The following is a 25,739-nucleotide window of genomic DNA, read 5'->3' on the forward strand; positions in this document are numbered from 1 at the left end:
GTGTTCATCAGACCATGTGGACACCTCCTATGGTGGGGTTGTTAGGAGTGTTTATCAGACCATGTGGACCTCCCTAGTGGTTAGAGCGTTGGACTAGTAAACCGAAGGTAAAAGTTCAATCCCCGACCTAACAAGGTACAAATCTGTCGCTCTGCCCTGAACAGGCAGTTAAGCCACTGTTCCTAGGCCGTCATTGAAAATAAGAATTTGTTCTTAACTGACTTGCCTAGTTAAATAAAGGTTAAATAAAGATTAAATAAAGATTAAATAAAGGTTACATTCATATCTAAGGGCATTTTCATTACTGCAAATCTGTTCTGTGAGAATATCTAATAATAATACTAACTGTGTAAATCAGGATGCATTATGAAAGAACAATAAGAGACGGTGGTAATATGTTTCCTTTTAGAGACTATAATACATGACAACCAGGTCATTTTAGTTTCTCTTAGAATCACAACCTCAGTGTAACAACAGTTTGTCATTTCCCACAGGTACAGTTCTCCTGAACAAATCAAGTGCAGGACAGAGGAATATCAATTCTTACCTTGTTCTAAATTCAATCACCTTCTTCATCCTCATCATTCAGTTCATTGAAATACAGTTTTGAAGTTGTGGCACAATTATCAGTTTCTGTTTGGTTTATGCAGCCCATTCATTCACTGTCAGCTACATCAGCCCATTCATTCACTGTCAGCTACATCAGCCCATTCATTCACTGTCAGCTACATCAGCCCATTCATTCACTGTCAGCTACATCAGCCCATTCATTCACTGTCAGCTACATCAGCCCATTCATTCACTGTCAGCTACATCAGCCCATTCATTCACTGTCAGCTACATCAGTCCATTCATTCACTGTCATTACATCAGCCCATTCATTCACTGTCAGCTACATCAGCCCATTCATTCACTGTCAGCTACATCAGCCCATTCATTCACTGTCAGCTACATCAGCCCATTCATTCACTGTCAGCTACATCAGCCCATTCATTCACTGTCAGCTACATCAGCCCATTCATTCACTGTCAGCTACATCAGCCATTCATTCACTGTCAGCTACATCAGCCCATTCATTCACTGTCAGCTACATCAGCCCATTCATTCACTGTCAGCTACATCAGCCCATTCATTCACTGTCAGCTACATCAGCTCATTCATTCACTGTCAGCCACATTAGCCCATTCATTCACTGTTAGCCACATTAGACAAATTAGCGCCTTGGAACCCAAGAGCATAGTCAGTGCTCTAACTCCCCCTTGTGGTGGTGTGGAGCAATGCAATAAGCAGTCATGCAGTGTGTGAGAGAGGGGGGCTGCAGGGTAAATGTTCCTGTATGTGAGGGGGCGGGGTGCAGGTAAATGTTCCTGTGTGTGGGGGGAGGGGCGGGGTGCAGGGTAAATGTTCCTGTGTGTGAGGGGAGGGGCGGCAGGGTAAATGTTCCTGTGTGTGGGGGCGGGCGGCAGGGTAAATGTTCCTGTGTGTGAGGGGGGTGCAGGGTAAATGTTCCTGTGTGTGGGGGGCGGGCGGCAGGGTAAATGTCCCTGTGTGTGAGGGGAGGGGCGGGGTGCAGGGTAAATGTTCCTGTGTGTGGGGGGCGGGGCGGCAGGGTAAATGTTCCTGTGTGTGAGGGGGGTGCAGGGTAAATGTTCCTGTGTGTGAGGGGGTGCAGGGTAAATGTACCTGTGTGTGAGGGTGGGGTGCAGGGTAAATGTTCCTGTGTGGGGGGTAAATGTTCCTGTGTGAGGGGGGGGATGCAGGGTAAAAGTTCCTGTGTGTGAGGGGGGTGGGTGCAGGGTAAATTTTCCTGTGTGTGAGGTGGGGGGGGTGCAGGGTAAATGTTCCTGTGTGTGAGGTGGGGGGTGCAGGTAAATGTTCCCTGTGTGTGGGGGGGGATGCAGGGTAAAAGTTCCTGTGTGAGGGGGGTGCAGGGTAAATGTTCCTGTGTGAGGTGGGGGGTGCAGGGTAAATGTTCCTGTGTGTGGGGGGATGAGGGTAAAAGTTCCTGTGTGTGAGGGGGTACAGAGTAAATGTTCCTGTGTGTGTGGGGGCAGGGTAAATGTTCCTGTGTGTGGGGGGGTGCAGGGTAAATGTTCCTGTGTGTGAGGTGGGGGGTGCAGGGTAAATGTTCCTGTGTGTGGGGGGATGCAGGGTAAAAGTTCCTGTGTGTGAGGGGGGGGTACAGAGTAAATGTTCCTGTGTGTGTGTGTGTGGGGGGCAGGGTAAATGTTCCTGTGTGTGTGGGGAGGGGGGCAGGGTAAATGTTCCTGTGTGTGGGGGGTGCAGGGTAAATGTTCCTGTGTGTGGGGGGTCTTGCAGACACTCTGAGTCCTTATCCATAGACTGCTTTCAAGGTAAGGTAAAAAAATATCTAAATATTTAAAATGGCTGAACTGTCACTTTAATGTCATGGTATAAATTGTAACCTTTCTGTTGTACATTTGAATGTTCTAATTAAAAAAGTCAAATCAAATAAAATATTTTGGAAGTTTGAAAGTCATGCCCCAACCCTCCCTGTGAGTTCCACTGAATCTTTTCAACCGTCAATAAGAGTATTAATAAGTTAGACCAGGAAGTCTGGTAAGACAGACTGAGTGGGTGAGAAGCTCACCTTGACTAAAGGTTCTTTGAAAACTCCTGTGTGATGCAACAGGGATGCAGTGTTGCAATGAGACGAGGTCAATTTGCTGATACACAAACAAGTCAAACATTGACATTGAACGCAAAGGGTGGCAGGTAACATAGTGGTTAAGAGTCTGAATCCTGCCGGTGTGCCCTTAATCAAGGCACTTAACCCTAATTGCTCCTGTCACTCTGAATAAGAGCGTCTGCTAAATGACTAACATCATTAAATAAATAAACATCCTGTCAGACACTGAGTGGACAGAACATTATGAACACCTACTTCCATGACAGACTGACCAGCTGGAAGCTTTGACCCCTTATTGGTGTCACTTTCTAAATCCACTTCCATCAGTGTAGATGAAGGAGAGGAGACGGGTTAAAGATGAAGGAGAGGAGACGGGTTAAAGATGAAGGAGAGGAGACGGGTTAAATAATGATTTTGGAGACTTGAGACAATTGAGACATGGATTGTGTCTGTGTTGCCATTCAGTGGGTGAGTGAGCAAGACAACAGATTTCAGTGATTTGAACGGGGTATGGTAGTCTACCAGGCACATCGGTTTGTGTCAAGAACTCCAACGCTGCTGGGTTTTTCACACTCAACTGTTTCCTGTGTGTATCAAGAATGGTCCACCACCCAAAGGACATCCAGCCAACTGGACACAACTGTGGAAAGCATTGAAGTCAACATGGGCCACCATCCCTGTGGAACGCTTTTCAACACCTTGTAGAGTCAACATGGGCCAGCATCCCTGTGGAACGCTTTCAACACCTTGTAGAGTCAACATGGGCCAGCATCCCTGTGGAACCCTTTCAACACCTTGTAGAGTCAACATGGGCCAGCATCCCTGTGGAACGCCAACACCTTGTAGAGTCAACATGGGCCAGCATCCCTGTGGAACCCTTTCAACACCTTGTAGAGTCAACATGGGCCAGCATCCCTGTGGAACGCTTTCAACACCTTGTAGAGTCAACATGGGCCAGCATCCCTGTGGAACGCTTTCAACACCTTGTAGAGTCCATCCCCCAACGAATTGAGACTGAGTGCAAAAGGGGGCGGGGCAACTCAATATTAGGAAGGTGTTGTTTTTGTACACTCAGTAGAAACATATGCAGTATAATACAGTCAGGAAGACATGGAGGGGATCTAGTTACTACAGTCAGGAAGACAGAGAGGGGATCTAGTTACTACAGTCAGGAAGACAGAGAGGGGATCTAGTTACTACAGTCAGGAAGACTGAGAGGTGATCTAGTTACTACAGTCAGGAAGACAGAGAGGTGATCTAGTTACTACAGTCAGGAAGACAGAGAGGGGTCAACTGGGGTCCCAGCTGTATGTTGTGGTAGAGCCTGGGAGACCCACCGGCTCCCTAATGAACTGGGGTCCCAGCTGTATGTTGTGGTAGAGCCTGGGAGACCCACTGGCTCCCTAATGAACTGGGGTCCCTGCTGTATGTTGTGGTAGAGCCTGGCAGACCCACTGGCTCCCTAATGAACTGGGGTCCCTGCTGTATGTTGTGGTAGAGCCTGGCAGACCCACTGGCTCCCTAATGAACTGGGGTCCCTGCTGTATGTTGTGGTAGAGCCTGGGAGAACCACTGGCTCCCTAATGAACTGGGGTCCCAGCTGTATGTCGAAGTAGAGCCTGGGAGAACCACTGGCTCCCTAATGAACTGGGGTCCCAGCTGTATGTTGTGGTAGAGCCTGGGAGACCCACTGGCTCCCTAATGAACTGGGGTCCCAGCTGTATGTTGTGGTAGAGCCTGGCAGACCCACTGGCTCCCTAATGAACTGAGGTCCCAGCTGTATGTTGTGGTAGAGCCTGGGAGAACCACTGGCTCCCTAATGAACTGGGGTCCCTGCTGTATGTTGTGGTAGAGCCTGGGAGAACCACTGGCTCCCTAATGAACTGGGGTCCCAGCTGTATGTCGTGGTAGAGCCTGGGAGAACCACTGGCTCCCTAATGAACTGGGGTCCCAGCTGTATGTTGTGGTAGAACCTGGGAGACCCACTGGCTCCCTAATGAACTGGGGTCCCAGCTATATGTTGTGGTAGAGCCTGGCAGACCCACTGGCTCCCTAATGAACTGGGGTCCCAGCTATATGTTGTGGTAGAGCCTGGCAGACCCACTGGCTCCCTAATGAACTGGGGTCCCAGCTGTATGTTGTGGTAGAGCCTGGGAGAACCACTGGCTCCCTAATGAACTGGGGTCCCAGCTGTATGTTGTGGTAGAGCCTGGGAGAACCACTGGCTCCCTAATGAACTGGGGTCCCAGCTGTATGTTGTGGTAGAGCCTGGCAGACCCACTGGCTCCCTAATGAACTGGGGTCCCAGCTATATGTTGTGGTAGAGCCTGGCAGACCCACTGGCTCCCTAATGAACTGGGGTCCCAGCTATATGTTGTGGTAGAGCCTGGGAGATCCACTGGCTCCCTAATGAACTGGGGTCCCTGCTGTATGTTGTGGTAGAGCCTGGCAGACCCACTGGCTCCCTAATGAACTGGGGTCCCAGCTGTATGTCGTGGTAGAGCCTGGCAGACCCACTGGGGGGCGCTGTCTGCCTGTGGAGGCTGCATGGAGAACCAAGAGGAGGAGGAGGAGGAGGAAGAGAACTAATCATCTAATGTTTTTTTCATCTAGTAATCTCGTGTTTGTACATGACGCTGGATTACTTGTGGTTTGTGGGTGGAGCAGACAGATCCCAGGTGAGCAAGAGGGAAGCGTGTGGAGAGTAACGTTGTTGTCTGCTGATGTGTGTGTAATTCCAGTGTTAGAGGAGGGTATTTTTCCTCTTTGTCCAAACACCGTCACACCCCCCACCCCCCTCACCGGTGGGGCAAAGAGGCACGTTTTATTTATTGTTTGCTGGACTTGGTAGTGGGCCGTCGCAGTCCTCACTGTGTACCCTGTTTACACAGTAGGCGGCCCCCCAAGGGTTTCTGTGGCAGAAGAATCCCTACATTGTATATGGCTTCATCTCAAATGTGTATTTAGTTAAAATTCTATTTCCTAATTTCCTCTATTTGCCTTGAGGCACATAAGTCATCCACAAGAGAGAATCACTGCTTCCGGTCTGCATTCCATATATAGTACACACACAGTACTATGTGGCTCTGGTAAATAGTATTGCCCTGTGGGGTGTCATAGAGAATGATTTGAGATGGAGCCATATAGACTAATCTCTCCTTTTCTTTCTCCGTTGCTTCACAGGAAGTTGTCATGGAAATTCAAACCAGAAAGGAAGAGAGAGACTGTAGATTCCTCCAAAGATTGGCAAAAAGGGATCTGGTTAATAATCACACAACAGGTGCAACAGTCAAAGCCCATCAAACAAGAGGAAAATACAACCTCTTTTGTTTCTGTGGGAGTTTAGCCGGTGTGTGAGGTCATGGTGGGTCAGAGCGTACAAACAAGTGATAATGGCAGTTTTCTTCTTTGTGCTGATAGAATTGTAGCTGCTGCTCCAGCTAGTCTCTGTTCTCTACATATCTCCACCAGCTATGTTATCTACATATCTCCACCAGCTAGTCTCTGTTATCTTCATATCTCCACCAGCTAGCCTCTGTTCTCTACATATCTCCACCAGCTAGCCTCTGTTATCTTCATATCTCCACCAGCTAGCCTCTGTTATCTTCATATCTCCACCAGCTAGCCTCTGTTATCTTCATATCTCCACCAGCTAGCCTCTGTTCTCTACATATCTCCACCAGCTAGTCTCTGTTATCTTCATATCTCCACCAGATAGTCTCTGTTATCTACATATCTCCACCAGCTAGCCTCTGTTATCTTCATATCTCCACCAGCTAGTCTCTGTTCTCTACATATCTCCACCAGCTAGCCTCTGTTCTCTACATATCTCCACCAGCTAGCCTCTGTTCTCTACATATCTCCACCAGCTAGCCTCTGTTCTCTACATATCTCCACCAGCTAGCCTCTGTTCTCCACATATCTCCACCAGCTAGTCTCTCTTCATATCTCCACCAGCTAGCCTCTGTTATCTACATATCTCCACCAGCTAGCCTCTGTTATCTTCATATCTCCACCAGCTAGCCTCTGTTCTCTACATATCTCCTCCAGCTAGCCTCTGTTCTCTACATATCTCCACCAGCTAGCCTCTGTTCTCTACATATCTCCACCATTTAGTCTCTGTTATCTTCATATCTCCACCAGCTAGCCTCTGTTCTCTACATATCTCCACCAGTTAGTCTCTGTTATCTTCATATCTCCACCAGCTAGCCTCTGTTCTCTACATATCTCCACCAGCTAGTCTCTGTTATCTACATATCTCCACCAGCTAGTCTCTGTTATCTTCATATCTCCACCAGCTAGTCTCTGTTATCTACATATCTCCACCAGCCAGCCTCGGTAGGGTAGGGTAGGGTAGGGTTGGGTTAGGGTTGGGTTAGTGTAGGGTTAGGTTACAGTAGGGTAGGGTTCGGTAGGGTAGGGTTGGGTTGGGTTAGGGTACAGTACGGTAGGGTACGGTAGTGTAGGGTTGTGTTAGGGTACAGTACGGTAGGGTACGGTAGGGTAGGGTAGGGTTGGGTTAGGTTTGGGTTAGGTTTGGGTTAAGGTTGTGAAAGGGTTAGGGTGGGGTTAGGATTGAGTTAAGGTTGGGTTAGGTTGGTTTAGGGTTGGGTTAGGGTTAGGTTAGTGTTGGATTCGTTTGAAACCTAGCATATGGATGGACATGAGTCTAAAGTTTGAGGATATATAATTCATTCTCTGTACTGACCTGATTGAGTCTAAGGTTTGAGGATATATAATTCATTCTCTGTACTGACCTGATTGATTCTAAGGTTTGAGGATATATAATTCATTCTCTGTACTGACCTGATTGATTCTAAGTTTGAGGATATATAATTCATTCTCTGTACTGACCTGATTGAGTCTAAGTGTGAGGATATATAATTCATTCTCTGTACTGACCTGATTGAGTCTAAGTTTGAGGATATATAATTCATTCTCTGTACTGACCTGATTGAGTCTAAGTGTGAGGATATATAATTCATTCTGTATTGATGTGTTTTAACCAGACTTCTAGTCCTGTAAACAGAGAAAACAGGGTTAGGGTAACATAACTATTCCCTGGGGAAGTGGGTATCAATACCATAACTATTCCCTGGGGAAGTGGGTATCAATACCATAACTATTCCCTGGGGAAGTGGGTATCAATACCATAACTATTCCCTGGGGAAGTGGGTATCAATACCATAACTATTCTCTGGGTTATTAACAACATACATGGAGATGTTTAATGTTTAGATGTTTAACACGGTTTCATGTATTTTTATTTACTTAAACCAAAACATTTTAATCATGTTAATTTGTAACTCTCTCTGTATGGCAGATTCTCAGTAGGTTTCCATGGTCCATTAACCTAACAGCCTGGCAGGTCTACACAGTGAAAGGGGGGGAGAGAGAGGGGGGAGAGAGAGAGGGGAGAGAGAGGGAGAGAGTTCAACATGTTTTAATGTATTTTTAGTTTTAATCATGTTCATTTGTAACTCTCTCTGTATGGCAGATTCTCAGTAGGTTTCCATAGTCCATTAACCTAACAGCCTGACAGGCCTACACTGTGTGTGTGTGTGTGTGTGTGTGTGTGTGAGAGAGAGAGACAGAGAGAGAGAGAGAGAGAGACAATGTGCTCCTCAGTGGGGGTTCTTACCGCCTTGATGTTGGGGCTGGGGTACAAAATAGAGGCAGAGTCTGGGTGTTGAAGATGGAGGCCGTCGATGTTGGAGCCAAACCTGAACGTCTTTTATAACTCCTTGAGTAGATGTTGTTCAGTTCGCCTTGTTGAGGCTGGAGTTAGAGAGGTGGAGTCTGGGTCTTTAGAGAGGTGGAATCTGGATGTTGAGTCTGGGTCTTTAGAGGTGGAGTCTGGATGCTGAGTCTGGGTCTTTAGAGAGGTGGAGTCTGGATGCTGAGTCTGGGTCTTTAGAGAGGTGGAGTCTGGATGCTGAGTCTGGGTCTTTAGAGAGGTGGAGTCTGGATGCTGAGTCTGGGTCTTTAGAGAGGTGGAGTCTGGATGCTGAGTCTGTGTCTTTAGAGAGGTGGAGTCTGGATGCTGAGTCTGGGTCTTTTTATAACTCCTGGGGTCGATGTTGTTCAATTCTGTGGACTCAGATGTGCAGATTAAAAAGTTCTGGGTTGCAGTTCGGTTACAGATTCTCCAGCTGGAGTGTTTTTCTCCCAGTTCCCTCTAGAACCCTCCACATCGTCAATTAAAACGTAGCTTGTATTATTATATAGTTAAAAAACAGGGTTGGGTTTGGGGTTGGGGTTGGGTTAGGGTTAGGGTTAGGGTTGGGGTTGGGTTAGGGTTGGGTTGGGTTAGGGTTGGGTTGAAGCCAGCATGGTGATGGACATGAGTCTATGGTTTCAAGACATAAAATTCATTCTGTATTGATGTGTTTTAACCAGACTTCTAGTCCTGTAAACAGAGAGAACAGGGTTAGGGTTGGGTTGGGTTGGGGTTGGGTTGGGGTTAGGGTTGGGTTGGGGTTAGGGTTGGGTTGGGGTTAGGTTGGGTTGGGTTGGGTTAGGGTTGGGTTGGGTTAGGGTTGGGTCAGGTTTGGGTTAGGGTTGGGGTTGTGTTGGGGTTAGGGTTGGGGTTAGGGTTGGGTTGGGTTGGGTTAGGGTTAGGGTTAGGGTTGGGTTGGGTTAGGGTTGGGTTGGGTTGGGTTAGGGTTGGGTTAGGGTTGGGTTGAAGCCAGCATGTTGATGCTGATGTGTTTTAACCAGACTTCTAGTCCTGTAAACAGAGAGAACAACATACATGGACTTGTGTTTAACACGGTTTCATGTATTTTAATCATGTTCATTTGTATCTCTCTCTGTATGGCAGAATCTCAGTAGGTTTCCATGGTCCAGTAACCTAACAGCCTGGCAGGTCTACACACACACACACACACACACACACACACACACACACACACACACACACACACACACACACACAGAGAGAGACACACACACACACACACACACAGACACACATACACACAGACACACACAGAGTATTGTGGGAATCTTTAATCAGGATGGCTCATTCGTCAGGTCATAGTCGATGTTTGTGAGAGAGAGGAGTGTGGAGACATTATCACCACCTACCACTAGAGGGCGACTAATACACAGTTTTGTTAGTTTGTCAGTTGTTCATGGTAAGAAAACAAACTGGGAAGATTTGTAAGGATTCTGTAAGGAGGAATGGTCTAAGATCACTCCCAATGTGTTCTCCAACTCATAAAACCTTTTAGAAAAAGGCTCAGTGCCGTTATCCACACAAGGTGAGGTATTGAAAGGGGTGTCAATTTTGACCCCGAACCTTTAGAGAGAAATTATTACTTGTTAAACACAATCTCTTTCTCTGAGCCATATTGTATTAGTAGAAAATCATTTAATTTCATAATTTTGTTTGAGTGTACAATATAGCTCAGTCTTAGAATTATTTATTTTATACAGTCAGTTTTACAAATCTTTATTTACATTTTACATTTAAGTAATTTAGCAGACGCTCTTATCCAGAGCGACTTACATCAAGGGTGTCAATAATGTGGGACCCCATTGTATCCTTCAAAGTTAGAGATATGTTGAACCTGGATCCATCATAATGATTCTACATGTTATAGTATGAACCTGGATCCATCATAATGATTCTACATGTTATAGTATGAACCTGGATCATCATAATGATTCTACATGTTATAATATGAACCTGGATCATCATAATGATTCTACATGTTATAGTATGAACCTGGATCCATAATAATGATTCTACATGTTATAGTATGAACCTGGATCATCATAATGATTCTACATGTTATAGTATGAACCTGGATCATCATAATGATTCTACATGTTATAATATGCCATGGCCTTTACTGGCCAACGGTTAAACTGCTGTTATGGTTATGATATACCATGGTGTTGTGTCACTAGACTTTGACCAGATATTATTGCATCCAAAGATCAACTGAACCTAGAACATAGATACAGAGACACTTGTCATCAGGAAGGTGATCTCTCAGCACAACGGAAAATATCCCAATGACTTGACATGTTCTGGTTGTGAATTCAGGCTACAAGGTAAGACTCTTCCCAGGGATTATTGTAAAGTGTGTAGAGACATTAAATGTCTGGTGTTATTTTAGTATAGTGAATGACAGTAAAACACTCAGATGTAACAGTCCATTTCACCTGGGACAGCTACGTGACAGTTCAATCATACAAAATGGTGCTAACTGGGTGTAGTCAAGTCACATTCAATAACATGTTGTTCATATAGCTAACTGGGTGTAGTCAAGTCACATTCAATAACATGTTGTTCATATAGCTAACTGGGTGTAGTCAAGTCACATTCAATAACATGTTGTTCATATAGCTAACTGGGTGTAGTCAAGTCACATTCAATAACATGTTGTTCATATAGCTAACTGGGTGTAGTCAAGTCACATTCAATAACATGTTGTTCATATAGCTAACTGGGTGTAGTCAAGTCACATTCAATAACATGTTGTTCATATAGCTAACTGGGTGTAGTCAAGTCACATTCAATAACATGTTGTTCATATAGCTAACTGGGTGTAGTCAAGTCACATTCAATAACATGTTGTTCATATAGCTAACTGGGTGTAGTCAAGTCACATTATAACATGTTGTTCATATAGCTAACTGGGTGTAGTCAAGTCACATTCAATAACATGTTGTTCATATAGCTAACTGGGTGTAGTCAAGTCACATTCAATAACATGTTGTTCATATAGCTAACTGGGTGTAGTCAAGTCACATTCAATAACATGTTGTTCATATAGCTAACTGGGTGTAGTCAAGTCACATTCAATAACATATTGTTCATATAGCTAACTGGGTGTAGTCAAGTCACATTCAATAACATGTTGTTCATATAGCTAACTGGGTGTAGTCAAGTCACATTCAATAACATGTTGTTCATATAGCTAACTGGGTGTAGTCAAGTCACATTCAATAACATGTTGTTCATATAGCTAACTGGGTGTAGTCAAGTCACATTCAATAACATATTGTTCATATAGCTAACTGGGTCTAGTCAAGTCACATTCAATAACATGTTGTTCATATAGCTAACTGGGTGTAGTCAAGTCACATTCAATAACATGTTGTTCATATAACGTATGATACAATTCGTATATTGTGGTTATTTAGTATCATAGTTCTAAATCATTTTTCAGAATATCAGAACATTTGTTGTTTTCTAAATTCCAATGAGCTCCTGCTTCCTGTGTAATTTGGTATGAAACCACTGAACAGACTTTTCTTAACATTAATATTATGAACTGAATTCAGTAACAGCATCATAATATCATACCTGTTGAACAAAACAACACACTAGAATGAGAGAAATTATTAAAAGAGAAAGTGAGACATTATTATTATTATTATTAGTTCCACTACATTGAGAAAAGGTGAAACATATAAATCACAAGGTGATGCATTAAATCACTGACTGTTTCTATGTCTGTTAGTAAATGTTTTATTTATAAGAGATAATGAATAAATGAGAACAATTGACATTAAATAATTAGTTGTCACTGTGTTAACCACAACCAACATGTTGGATCTCTGTTTAGTTGTCACTGTGTTAACCACAACCAACATGTTGGATCTCTGTTTAGTTGTCACTGTGTTAACCACAACCAACATGTTGGATCTCTGTTTAGTTGTCACTGTGTTAACCACAACCAACATGTTGGATCTCTGTTTAGTTGTCACTGTGTTAACCACAACCAACATGTTGGATCTCTGTTTAGTTGTCACTGTGTTAACCACAACCACCATGTTGGATCTCTGTTTAGTTGTCACTGTGTTAACCACAACCAACATGTTGGATCTCTGTTTAGTTGTCACTGTGTTAACCACAACCAACATGTTGGATCTCTGGTTAGTTGTCACTGTGTTAACCACAACCAACATGTTGGATCTCTGTTTAGTTGTCACTGTGTTAACCACAACCAACATGTTGGATCTCTGTTTAGTTGTCACTGTGTTAACCACAACCAACATGTTGGGTCTCTGTTTAGTTGTCACTGTGTTAATAACCACAACCAACATGTTGGATCTCTGTTTAGTTGTCTCTGTGTTAACCACAACCAACATGTTGGATCTCTGTTTAGTTGTTACTGTGTTAACCACAACCAACATGTTGGATCTCTGTTTAGGGGTCAGTTCTCTAAAATGAGTCTCTCAGGAGCGAGAAAGAAGGGGGGCCCTGTCTCTAAAATGAGTCTCTCTGGGGAACATGACACCAAAGTTAAGAGGTGAGATTACAATGTTGTTTGTTTGTAAAACGTGTTTCCACAACTTTTTCACATTTGTTATTTATCAGACAGTGTTGCTCAGGGGAACCTTGTCTGTAAAATATTGTTGTTCTAACATTTTAATTAATAGTTTTTTGTGTATGAATTTTTGTTTTTCAAAACGCTATTTAGCTGGAATGGAATGTTTGTATCCTGTATATTAGACTGTGATATGTGGTTGTCTCACCAGCAAAAACACACACACACACACACACACACGCACACGCACACACACACACACACACACACACACACACACACACCTCTATAAATTTTTAGCATGACACAATCATTTAGCCTCTTAATTATTATCTAATATGTTGGCAGCAAAACTTTATAGTGTTTATTCTGATCGTTGAGTATACAGTATATATAGAATATATATAGAACCCATTATAGGAGGTTAGGAAGTGTCTGAGGATACAGTATATATAGAATATATATAGAACCCTTTATAGGAGGTTAGGAAGTGTCTGAGTATACAGTATATATAGAATATATATAGAACCCTTTATAGGAGGTTAGAAGTGTCTGAGTATACAGTATATATAGAATATATATAGAACCCTTTATAGGAGGTTAGGAAGTGTCTGAGTATACAGTATATATAGAATATATATAGAACCCTTTATAGGAGGTTAGGAAGTGTCTGAGTATACAGTATATATAGAATATATATAGAACCCTTTATAGGAGGTTAGGAAGTGTCTGAGTATACAGTATATATAGAATATATATAGAACCCTTTATAGGAGGTTAGGAAGTGTCTGAGTATACAGTATATATAGAATATATATAGAACCCTTTATAGGAGGTTAGGAAGTGTCTGAGTATACAGTATATATAGAATATATATAGAACCCTTTATAGGAGGTTAGGAAGTGTCTGAGTATACAGTATATATAGAATATATATAGAACCCTTTATAGGTGGTTAGGAAGTGTCTGAGTATACAGTATATATAGAATATATATAGAACCCTTTATAGGAGGTTAGGAAGTGTCTTAGTATACAGTATATATAGAATATATATAGAACCCTTTATAGGAGGTTAGGAAGTGTCTTAGTATACAGTACATGTAGAATATATATAGAACCCTTTATAGGAGGTTATCCTGTCTGAGTATACAGTATATATAGAACCCTTTATAGGAGGTTAGCCTGTCTGAGTATACAGTATATATTTAACCCTTTATAGGAGGTTAGCCTGTCTGAGTATACAGTATATATTTAACCCTTTATAGGGCTCTTTGGTCAGAACTCTAGAGGTTCTTCTTCACTGAATTGATCTTCATTATATCCAAACACACTGGTGGTCAGGGAGGCATCTCTTTGTTTGAACGATGGCCCACATCAACTCTGGATGACTTGTTTACAATACAATACATTACAATACAATACAATACAATACAATACATTACATTACAATACATTACAATACAATACATTATAATACATTACAATACAATACAATACATTACATTACAATACATTACAATACAATACATTACATTACATACATTACAATACAATACAATACAATACAATACATTACATTACAATACATTACATTACATACATTACAATATAATACATTACAATACAATACATTACATTACAATACATTACATTACAAAACAATACAATACATTACAATACATTACAATACAATACAATACATTACATTACAATACATTACAATACAATACATTACATTACATACATTACAATACAATACAATACAATACAATACATTACATTACAATACATTACATTACATACAATACATTACAATACAATACATTACATTACAATACATTACATTACAAAACAATACAATACAATACAATACAATACATTACAATACATTACATTACAATACATTACATTACATACATTACAATACAATACATTACAATACAATACATTACAATACATTACATTACAAAACAATACAATACATTACAATACATTACAATACATTACAATACAATACAATACAATACATTACAATACAATACAATACAATACATTACAATACATTACAATACATTACATTACAAAACAATACAATACATTACAATACATTACAATACATTACAATACAATACAATACAATACATTACAATACAATACAATACAATACATTACAATACATTACAATACATTACATTACAAAACAATACAATACATTATAATACATTACAATACAATACAATACAATACATTACAATACAATACAATACAATACAATACAATACATTACAATACATTACAATACATTACATTACAAAACAATACAATACATTACAATACATTACATTACAATACAATACAATACATTACAATACAATACAATACAATACATTACAATACAATACAATACATTACAATACAATACAATACAATACAATACATTACAATACAATATATTACATTACAATACAATATATTACAATACAATATATTACATTACAATATATTACAATACATTACAATACAATACAATGCATTACAAAACAATACATTGCAATACATTACAATACAATACAATACATTACAATACATTACATTACAATACAATACAATACATTACAATACATTATAATACAATACAATACAATACATTACAATACAATACAATACATTACAATACAATACAATACAATACATTACAATACATTACAATACAATACAATACATTACAATACATTACAATACAATACAATACAATACATTACAATACAATATATTACAATACATTACAATACAATACAATGCATTACAAAACAATACAATACAATGCATTACAAAACAATACATTGCAATACATTACATTACAATACATTACATTACAATACAATACAATACATTACAATACATTATAATACAATACAATACATTACAATACAATACAACTTTGTCTATTAGTTACAGCAAACAACCAAAAATGTCTATTCTGCTCCATTCTTACCCCCCCCCCCCCCCCCCCCGGAATTTTGATTTACATAATCATAATACAATATGAATATTACTAATTACTAATGTAACCCACAAATCCTGTGTTTAGTTATTGTGTTCTGGAACTTCCCACGTCCCTATACAGAACTGTCCTCATCCCCGTACAGAACTGTCCGCGTCCCCGTACAGAACTGTCCGCGTCCCCGTACAGAACTGTCCTCATCCCCGTACAGAACTGTCCTCATCCCCGTACAGAACTGTCCGCGTCCCCGTACAGAACTGTCCTCATCCCCGTACAGAACTGTCCTCATCCCCGTACAGAACTGTCCTCATCCCCGTACAGAACTGTCCTCATCCCCGTACAGAACTGTCCTCGTCCCCGTACAGAACTGTCCTCGTCCCCGTACAGAACTGTCCTCATCCCCGTACAGAACTGTCCTCATCCCCGTACAGAACTGTCCGCGTCCCCGTACAGAACTGTCCTCGTCCCCGTACAGAACTGTCCTCGTCCCCGTACAGAACTGTCCTCATCCCCGTACAGAACTGTCCGCGTCCCCGTACAGAACTGTCCTCGTCCCCGTACAGAACTGTCCTCGTCCCCGTACAGAACTGTCCGCGTCCCCGTACAGAACTGTCCTCATCCCCGTACAGAACTGTCCGCGTCCCCGTACAGAACTGTCCGCGTCCCCGTACAGAACTGTCCTCGTCCCGTACAGAACTGTCCTCGTCCCCGTACAGAACTGTCCTCATCCCCGTACAGAACTGTCCGCGTCCCCGTACAGAACTGTCCGCGTCCCCGTACAGAACTGTCCTCGTCCCCGTACAGAACTGTCCGCGTCCCCGTACAGAACTGTCCTCGTCCCCGTACAGAACTGTCCGCGTCCCCGTACAGTTCGGTGTGGCGCCAAGCATATTGTCCGGTTACGCGCAGAGTGGACTGAGGTGATCTTGGGGAATAACGACGGAGTTTGTTACAGTGTTGAAACACCGAAGTTTATTGTTCAATTTGCTTTTTTCTTTACGGTCAGAGACAGTATGAGTGTAGCCAGATCCTTTTCACTCTCTATCCTTGTTTCATTTTGTGGTTCACTGGATTCATCATCATCATCGAGACGAGGGACAGACGAACGACCTGCTAGCTAGTCAAGCTAGTTGGTACAGATGGGTAAGCTAGCTACCTACTCTACCAGCAGCATCCTAGTTATCCAAGCTAGTCGGTACAGCTCGGTAAGCTAGCTAGCTACTCTACCAGCAGCATCCTAGTTATCCTAGCTAGTCGGTACAGCTCGGTAAGTTAGCTAGCTACTCTACCAGCAGCATCCTAGTTATCCTAGCTAGTCGTTACAGCTCGGTAAGCTAGCTAGCTACTCTACCAGGAGCATCCTAGTTACCATAGCTACCACTACATCATCACCGGCTGTCTGCATTTCTTGTGGACCGATGGAGCTCCCCGGTTGTTTCTTCCACCTGTTAAATCCCGGTGAGGCTTCTCCCTCTCTCGTTGATGGAGGCTGGCTACCTCTGTCCGGTTCTCCTCTCTTCACTAGATGGACGGTATCTTTAGTGTTTAACCCCTCTGTGTCCAAGGACCAAACTTTTGCATATTATTTTCAGGGAGCCTCAGTAGGCTGAACACATGACGTTTTCAACAATGTTTTTTCTGATAGAAACGAGTTCATTGCATCTGCCATGGAGCCCAGTTTCATAACATTACCATATCTTATATTATGTCTCTAGTTATGAAGTAATCAGGAAAAACAGGTAACTTATTATACTGAGATGCAGTGCCTTAGACCGCTGAACCAAGGTCTGTAGTGATCCTCTAGTACTGAGATGCCTTAGACCGCTGCACCAGGGTCCTCTAGTACTGCGATGCCTTAGACCACTGAACCAGGGTCTGTAGTGATCCTCTAGTACTGAGATGCCTTAGACCACTGAACCAGGGTCTGTAGTGACCCTCTAGTACTGAGATGCCTTAGACCTCTGAACCAGGGTCTGTAGTGATCCTCTAGTACTGAGATGCCTTAGACCACTGAACCAGGGTCTGTAGTGACCCTCTAGTACTGAGATGCCTTAGACCACTGAACCAGGGCCTGTAGTGATCCTCTAGTACTGAGATGCCTTAGACCACTGAACCAGGGTCTGTAGTGATCCTCTAGTACTGAGATGCCTTAGACCGCTGAACCAGGGTCTGTCGTGACCCTCTAGTACTGAGATGCCTTAGACCACTGAACCAGGGTCTGTAGTGATCCTCTAGTACTGAGATGCAGTGCCTTAGACCACTGAACCAGGGTCTGTAGTGATCCTCTAGTACTGAGATGCAGTGCCTTAGACCACTGAACCAGGGTCTGTAGTGATCCTCTAGTACTGAGATGTCTTAGACCACTGAACCAGGGTCTGTAGTGACTCCTCTAGTACTGAGATGCCTTAGACCGCTGCACCAGGGTCTGTAGTGATCCTCTAGTACTGAGATGCAGTGCCTTAGACCACTGAACCAGGGTCTGTAGTGATCCTCTAGTACTGAGATGCAGTGCCTTAGACCACTGAACCAGGGTCTGTAGTGATCCTCTAGTACTGAGATGTCTTAGACCACTGAACCAGGGTCTGTAGTGACTCCTCTAGTACTGAGATGCCTTAGACCACTGAACCAGGGTCTGTAGTGATCCTCTAGTACTGAGATACCTTAGACCGCTGCACCAGGGTCCTCTAGTACTGAGATGTCTTAGACCGCTGCACCAGGGTCCTCTAGTACTGAGATGCCTTAGACCGCTGCACCAGGGTCCTCTAGTACTGAGATGTCTTAGACCGCTGCACCAGGGTCCTCTAGTACTGAGATGCCTTAGACCGCTGCACCAGGGTCCTCTAGTACTGAGATGCCTTAGACCGCTGCACCAGGGTCCTCTAGTACTGAGATGCCTTAGACCGCTGCACCAGGGTCCTCTAGTACTGAGATGTCTTAGACCGCTGCACCAGGGTCCTCTAGTACTGAGATGCCTTAGAGCGCTGCACCAGGGTCTGTAGTGACCCTCTAGTACTGAGATGTCTTAGACGGCTGCACCAGGGTCCTCTAGTACTGAGATGTCTTAGACGGCTGCACCAGGGTCCTCTAGTACTGAGATGTCTTAGACGGCTGCACCACTTGGGAGCCCGTATTGGTTTTCAGAAAAGTGTTGAACTTAAACAAAACGCATGTCCCTGTCCTAGTTTTCAAGATGTGGCCGATTTAAGCAGCCAGAATAATTTGTTTTAATTAAGAATGATTTAATTGTTGTGACGATTTGTTGTATCTAAATGGCTGCTGGGTAATTTGATATGAATTGGAATCTTCATTTGTTGACATCGAATTAAATGAATGCTGCGCAGGTTCACTGAGTTGCAAACCACATGGACTAGCTCATTGATTTGTAGATCTGTCGCAGTTGCTACCTCAGATTATGAGCCTAGCAGGTGTCCGCTTTGAGTTATGTAGTACCCACAGAATGCCACAGGGAGGAGCAAGAGAGCTATAAACCCATACTGTTTTTTAGCATTTGAATATTTTGTTAATCAAAACCTGTCTAAGCGCTGTGCGGTTTTTATTTTGTTATTAGTTATTTTATTATATTTATTATTTCAAGGCACTTGATCAACAAGCCACATGTGTTTTTATTTTTCAAATGTGGTTTGAACTGGGTGACCTGGTAACCTCTATGTGAAAGTCCAGAAATTGGCTTAGGATAGATAGGGCATGTTTGAGACTGATCTAAGGAATTAACCAGAAAAACACAGTTTATTTTTCAGCTGCCTCAATGTCTGTACATTAATTAATAACTTTTAATTGCTAAATATTTATAAAAAATATACAGCCAAATAATCACTAGTCAGATGCTCTAACCTCAACCTTAGTATACATGCATTTTCAAATATTTTCTTAATATCTCATATTGGGACTAAACAGCCTCGGAATAGAAAAGATGAGAGTGCATCCAACGGTTAGCGAATTTACCTCAAAATGCCCCTCATTTTCGCAAGAAGGCAGAGTGACGACACAAGCTTTTTGGCGGTGGCTGAGTTGTCTGCTTGTGAGAGAAGTTGGAGAGCGGGTCGATGCTGGTTGATGAATTGACAATGAATGTACTAGTGGAGGGAACATTTCCTGTGACAGGAAGAAGCACACAGGAGTTTTCCTGTGAGGGGGACTGGTGGTGTATCCAGGGAGAAAACTAAACTGATCTTCTGAAATGTCATTTGTGGTCTTCTGCTGCCATCTATTGGAATTATGGAGCAACTGCAGTAGTACTGAATAATGTTTAATTCCTTACTAAACTAGTAATTACTCAGAATTGCAAAATATAACATTTTCTAGTTCATTTTACTTCTAGTTCATTTTACCATTAAATAACCATTTATAGTGTAACAAACATTGAAACTGACATAAACCAAAAACACCATACATTTAGTAGATGAGAGATGTAATGTTTGTCTCTGTTGTGTTGAAGTCCAATCAAGCAGGAGAGACCAGCCTCTCCTGTACCCAGCTGTGTGTCCATGAAGAGTGACCGGTCTATGATGGAACCTATAGAGTTTAGAGAGGGAGACTTTTCTACTGAACAAAGGTAAGAAGAACTCATGGGTCATGGTCAGTGAGTTAAACAACACTGTCTCTAGTCATTTCTCCTCTCCCATTTTCCCATTTATTGTTGTTGTTTTCATAATCCATAGGCTCATCATTTTGTCCATTTTCATAGTCTTAAAACAAACACAACATTCCCTCCCTAAGTGTGTGTGTGTGTGTGTGTGTGTCTGAACTCCCTGGATGAGGAGATGTAATCTCTATCCCTATTGCCTAGTCACTTATACCCCTACCTACATGTGGCTATTACCTCAATTACCTAAACTACCTGGTACCCTGCACATTGACTCAGTACTGGTACTCCTTATAGTCTCATTATTACCTCAACTACCTGGTACCCTGCACATTGACTCAGTACTGGTACTCCTTATAGCCTCATTATTACCTCAACTACCTGGTACCCTGCATATTGACTCAGTACTGGTACTCCTTATAGTCTCATTATTACCTCAACTACCTGGTACATTTACATTTTACATTTAAGTCATTTAGCAGACGCTCTTATCCAGAGCGACTTACAAATTGGTGCATTCACCTTATGACCTCCAGTGGAACAGTAGTGCATCTAAATCTTTTCAGGGGGAGGGGGGGTGAGAGGGATTACTTTATCCTATCCTAGGTATTCCTTAAAGAGGTGGGGTTTCAGGTGTCTCCGGAAGGTGGTGATTGACTCCGCTGTCCTGGCGTCGTGAGGGAGTTTGTTCCACCATTGGGGGGCCAGAGCAGCGAACAGTTTTGACTGGGCTGAGCGGGAACTGTACTTCCTCAGTGGTAGGGAGGCGAGGAGGCCAGAGGTGGATGAACGCAGTGCCCTTGTTTGGGTGTAGGGCCTGATCAGAGCCTGGAGGTACTGAGGTGCCGTTCCCCTCACAGCTCCGTAGGCAAGCACCATGGTCTTGTAGCGGATGCGAGCTTCAACTGGAAGCCAGTGGAAGGAGCGGAGGAGCGGGGTGACGTGAGAGAACTTGGGAAGGTTGAACACCAGACGGGCTGCGGCGTTCTGGATGAGTTGTAGGGGTTTAATGGCACAGGCAGGGAGCCCAGCCAACAGCGAGTTGCAGTAATCCAGACGGGAGATGACAAGTGCCTGGATTAGGACCTGCGCCGCTTCCTGTGTGAGGCAGGGTCGTACTCTGCGGATGTTGTAGAGCATGAACCTACAGGAACGGGCCACCGCCTTGATGTTAGTTGAGAACGACAGGGTGTTGTCCAGGATCACGCCAAGGTTCTTAGCGCTCTGGGAGGAGGACACAATGGAGTTGTCGACCGTGATGGCGAGATCATGGAACGGGCAGTCCTTCCCCGGGAGGAAGAGCAGTTCCGTCTTGCCGAGGTTCAGCTTGAGGTGGTGATCCGTCATCCACACGGATATGTCTGCCAGACATGCAGAGATGCGATTCGCCACCTGGTCATCAGAAGGGGGAAAGGAGAAGATTAATTGTGTGTCGTCTGCATAGCAATGATAGGAGAGACCATGTGAGGTTATGACAGAGCCAAGTGACTTGGTGTATAGCGAGAATAGGAGAGGGCCTAGAACAGAGCCCTGGGGGACACCAGTGGTGAGAGCACGTGGTGTGGAGACGGATTCTCGCCACGCCACCTGGTAGGAGCGACCTGTCAGGTAGGACGCAATCCAAGCGTGGGCCGCGCCGGAGATGCCCAACTCGGAGAGGGTGGAGAGGAGGATCTGATGGTTCACAGTATCGAAGGCAGCCGATAGGTCTAGAAGGATGAGAGCAGAGGAGAGAGAGTTAGCTTTAGCAGTGCGGAGCGCCTCCGTGATACAGAGAAGAGCAGTCTCAGTTGAATGACTAGTCTTGAAACCTGACTGATTTGGATCAAGAAGGTCATTCTGAGAGAGATAGCGGGAGAGCTGGCCAAGGACGGCACGTTCAAGAGTTTTGGAGAGAAAAGAAAGAAGGGATACTGGTCTGTAGTTGTTGACATCGGAGGGATCGAGTGTAGGTTTTTTCAGAAGGGGGTGCAACTCTCGCTCTCTTGAAGACGGAAGGGACGTAGCCAGCGGTCAGGGATGAGTTGATGAGCGAGGTGAGGTAAGGGAGGAGGTCTCCGGAAATGGTCTGGAGAAGAGAGGAGGGGATAGGGTCAAGCGGGCAGGTTGTAGGGCGGCCGGCCGTCACAAGACGCGAGATTTCATCTGGAGAGAGAGGGGAGAAAGAGGTCAGAGCACAGGGTAGGGCAGTGTGAGCAGAACCAGCGGTGTCGTTTGACTTAGCAAACGAGGATCGGATGTCGTCGACCTTCTTTTCAAAATGGTTGACGAAGTCATCTGCAGAGAGGGAGGAGGGGGAGGGGAGGAGGATTCAGGAGGGAGGAGAAGGTTGCAAAGAGCTTCCTAGGGTTAGAGGCAGATGCTTGGAATTTAGAGTGGTAGAAAGTGGCTTTAGCAGCAGAGAGAGAAGAGGAAAATGTAGAGAGGAGGGAGTGAAAGGATGTCAGGTCCGCAGGGAGGCGAGTTTTCCTCCATTTCCGCTCGGCTGCCCGGAGCCCTGTTCTGTGAGCTCGCAATGAGTCGTCGAGCCACGGAGCGGGAGGGGAGGACCGAGCCGGCCTGGAGGATAGGGGACATAGAGAGTCAAAGGATGCAGAAAGGGAGGAGAGGAGGGTTGAGGAGGCAGAATCAGGAGATAGGTTGGAGAAGGTTTGAGCAGAGGGAAGAGATGATAGGATGGAAGAGGAGAGAGTAGCGGGGGAGAGAGAGCGAAGGTTGGGACGGCGCGATACCATCCGAGTAGGGGCAGTGTGGGAAGTGTTGGATGAGAGAGAGAGGGAAAAGGATACAAGGTAGTGGTCGGAGACTTGGAGGGGAGTTGCAACGAGGTTAGTGGAAGAACAGCATCTAGTAAAGATGAGGTCGAGCGTATTTCCTGCCTTGTGAGTAGGGGGAAGGTGAGAGGGTGAGGTCAAAAGAGGAGAGGAGTGGAAAGAAGGAGGCAGAGAGGAATGAGTCAAAGGTAGGCGTGGGGAGGTTAAAGTCGCCCAGAACTGTGAGAGGTGAGCCGTCCTCAGGAAAGGAGCTTATCAAGGCATCAAGCTCATTGATGAACTCTCCGAGGGAACCTGGAGGGCGATAAATGATAAGGATGTTAAGCTTGAAAGGGCTGGTAACTGTGACAGCATGGAATTCAAAGGAGGCGATAGACAGATGGGTAAGGGGAGAAAGAGAGAATGACCACTTGGGAGAGATGAGGATCCCGGTGCCACCACCCCGCTGACCAGAAGCTCTCGGGGTGTGCGAGAACACGTGGGCAGACGAAGAGAGAGCAGTAGGAGTAGCAGTGTTGTCTGTGGTGATCCATGTTTCCGTCAGTGCCAAGAAGTCGAGGGACTGGAGGGAGACATAGGCGGAGATGAACTCTGCCTTGTTGGCCGCAGATCGGCAGTTCCAGAGGCTACCGGAGACCTGGAACTCCACGTGGGTCGTGCGCGCTGGGACCACCAGATTAGGTGGCCGCGGCCACGCGGTGTGGAGCGTTTGTATGGTCTGTGCAGAGAGGAGAGAACAGGGATAGACAGACACATAGTTGACAGGCTACACAAGAGGCTACGCTAATGCAAAGGAGATTGGAATGACAAGTGGACTACACGTCACGAGTGTTCAGAGAGTTAAGCTTACTTAGCAAGAATCTTATTGACTAAAATGATTAAAATGATACAGTACTGCTGAAGTAGGCTAGCTGGCAGAGGCTGCGTTGTTGACTAAGTAGGCTAGTTGGCATTGGCTGCGTTGTTGACACTACACTAATCAAGTCGTTCCGTTGAGTGTAATAGTTTCTACTGTGCTGCTATTCGGGGCTAGCTGGCTAGCTAGCAGTGTTGATTACGTTACGTTGCGTTAAAAGAACGACAATAGCTGGCTAACTAACCTAGGAAGTCGCTCTAGACTACACAATTATCTTTGATACAAAGACGGCTGTGTAGCTAGCTATGTAGCTAGCTACGATCAAACAAATCAAGCCGTTGTACTGTAATGAAATGAAATGAAAAATGTGATACTACCTGTGGAGCGAAGCGAAATGCGACCGGATTGTTGAGTGCAGAAGTTCTGTTCGGTAGACGTTGGCTAGCTGTTGGCTAGCTAGCAGAGTCTCCTATGTTAAGGACGACATAAAACTACACACTCTAAACTACACAATTATCTTGGGTACGAAGACAGCAAAGACAACCATGTAGCTAGCTAACACTACACTAATCAAGTCGTTCAGTTGAGTGTAATAGTTGTGCTGCTAATCGGTAGACGGTGGACTAGCTAACGGTGGACGTTAGCTAGCTGCAGGGCAGTGTAGACTGCGTTAGGACGACGAAATACGATAATTACGCAATTATCTATGAAACAAAGACGGCTGTGTAGCTAGCTAAGAAGAAATTGATAAGATTAGACAAATCAAATCGTTGTACTATAATGAAATGTAATGAAATGTAATACTACCTGCGGACCGAGTGCAGATGCGACCGCTCGCTCCAACCCGGAAGTGCCCTGCACAACCCGGTCTGGTACCCTGCACATTGACTCAGTACTGGTTCTCCTTATAGTCTCATTATTACCTCAACTACCTGGTACCCTGCACATTGACTCAGTACTGGTACTCCTTATAGCCTCATTATTACCTCAACTACCTGGTACCCTGCACATTGACTCAGTACTGGTTCTCCTTATAGCCTCATTATTACCTCAACTACCTGGTACCCTGCACATTGACTCAGTACTGGTTCTCCTTATAGCCTCATTATTACCTCAACTTCCTGGTACCCTGCACATTGACTCAGTACTGGTACTCCTTATAGACTCATTATTAACCTCAACTACCTGGTACCCTGCACATTGACTCAGTACTGGTACTCCTTATAGTCTCATTATTACCTCAACTACCTGGTACCCTGCACATTGACTCAGTACTGGTTCTCCTTATAGCCTCATTATTACCTCAACTACCTGGTACCCTGCACATTGACTCAGTACTGGTTCTCCTTATAGCCTCATTATTACCTCAACTACCTGGTACCCTGCACATTGACTCAGTACTGGTACTCCTTATAGTCTCATTATTACCTCAACTAAATGGTACCCTGCACATTGACTCAGTACTGGTTCTCCTTATAGTCTCATTATTATCTCAACTACCTGGTACCCTGCACATTGACTCAGTACTGGTACTCCTTATAGCCTCATTATTACCTCAACTAC

General features: G+C 43.9%; 1 long non-coding RNA gene across 1 annotated transcript; it reads left to right on the forward strand.

Annotated features, from left to right (window-relative positions):
- Positions 1-10,579: 10,579 nt before the first annotated feature.
- LOC135566824 (uncharacterized) lies at positions 10,580-21,104 on the forward strand. Its single transcript, XR_010462191.1, has 3 exons — positions 10,580-10,714; positions 12,823-12,921; positions 20,400-21,104. It is a non-coding gene; the product is annotated as an uncharacterized LOC135566824 (long non-coding RNA).
- Positions 21,105-25,739: the final 4,635 nt, after the last annotated feature.

The sequence above is a fragment of the Oncorhynchus nerka genome, unplaced genomic scaffold (genome assembly GCF_034236695.1).
Source record: "Oncorhynchus nerka isolate Pitt River unplaced genomic scaffold, Oner_Uvic_2.0 unplaced_scaffold_3203, whole genome shotgun sequence".
Classification (NCBI taxonomy): domain Eukaryota; kingdom Metazoa; phylum Chordata; class Actinopteri; order Salmoniformes; family Salmonidae; genus Oncorhynchus; species Oncorhynchus nerka.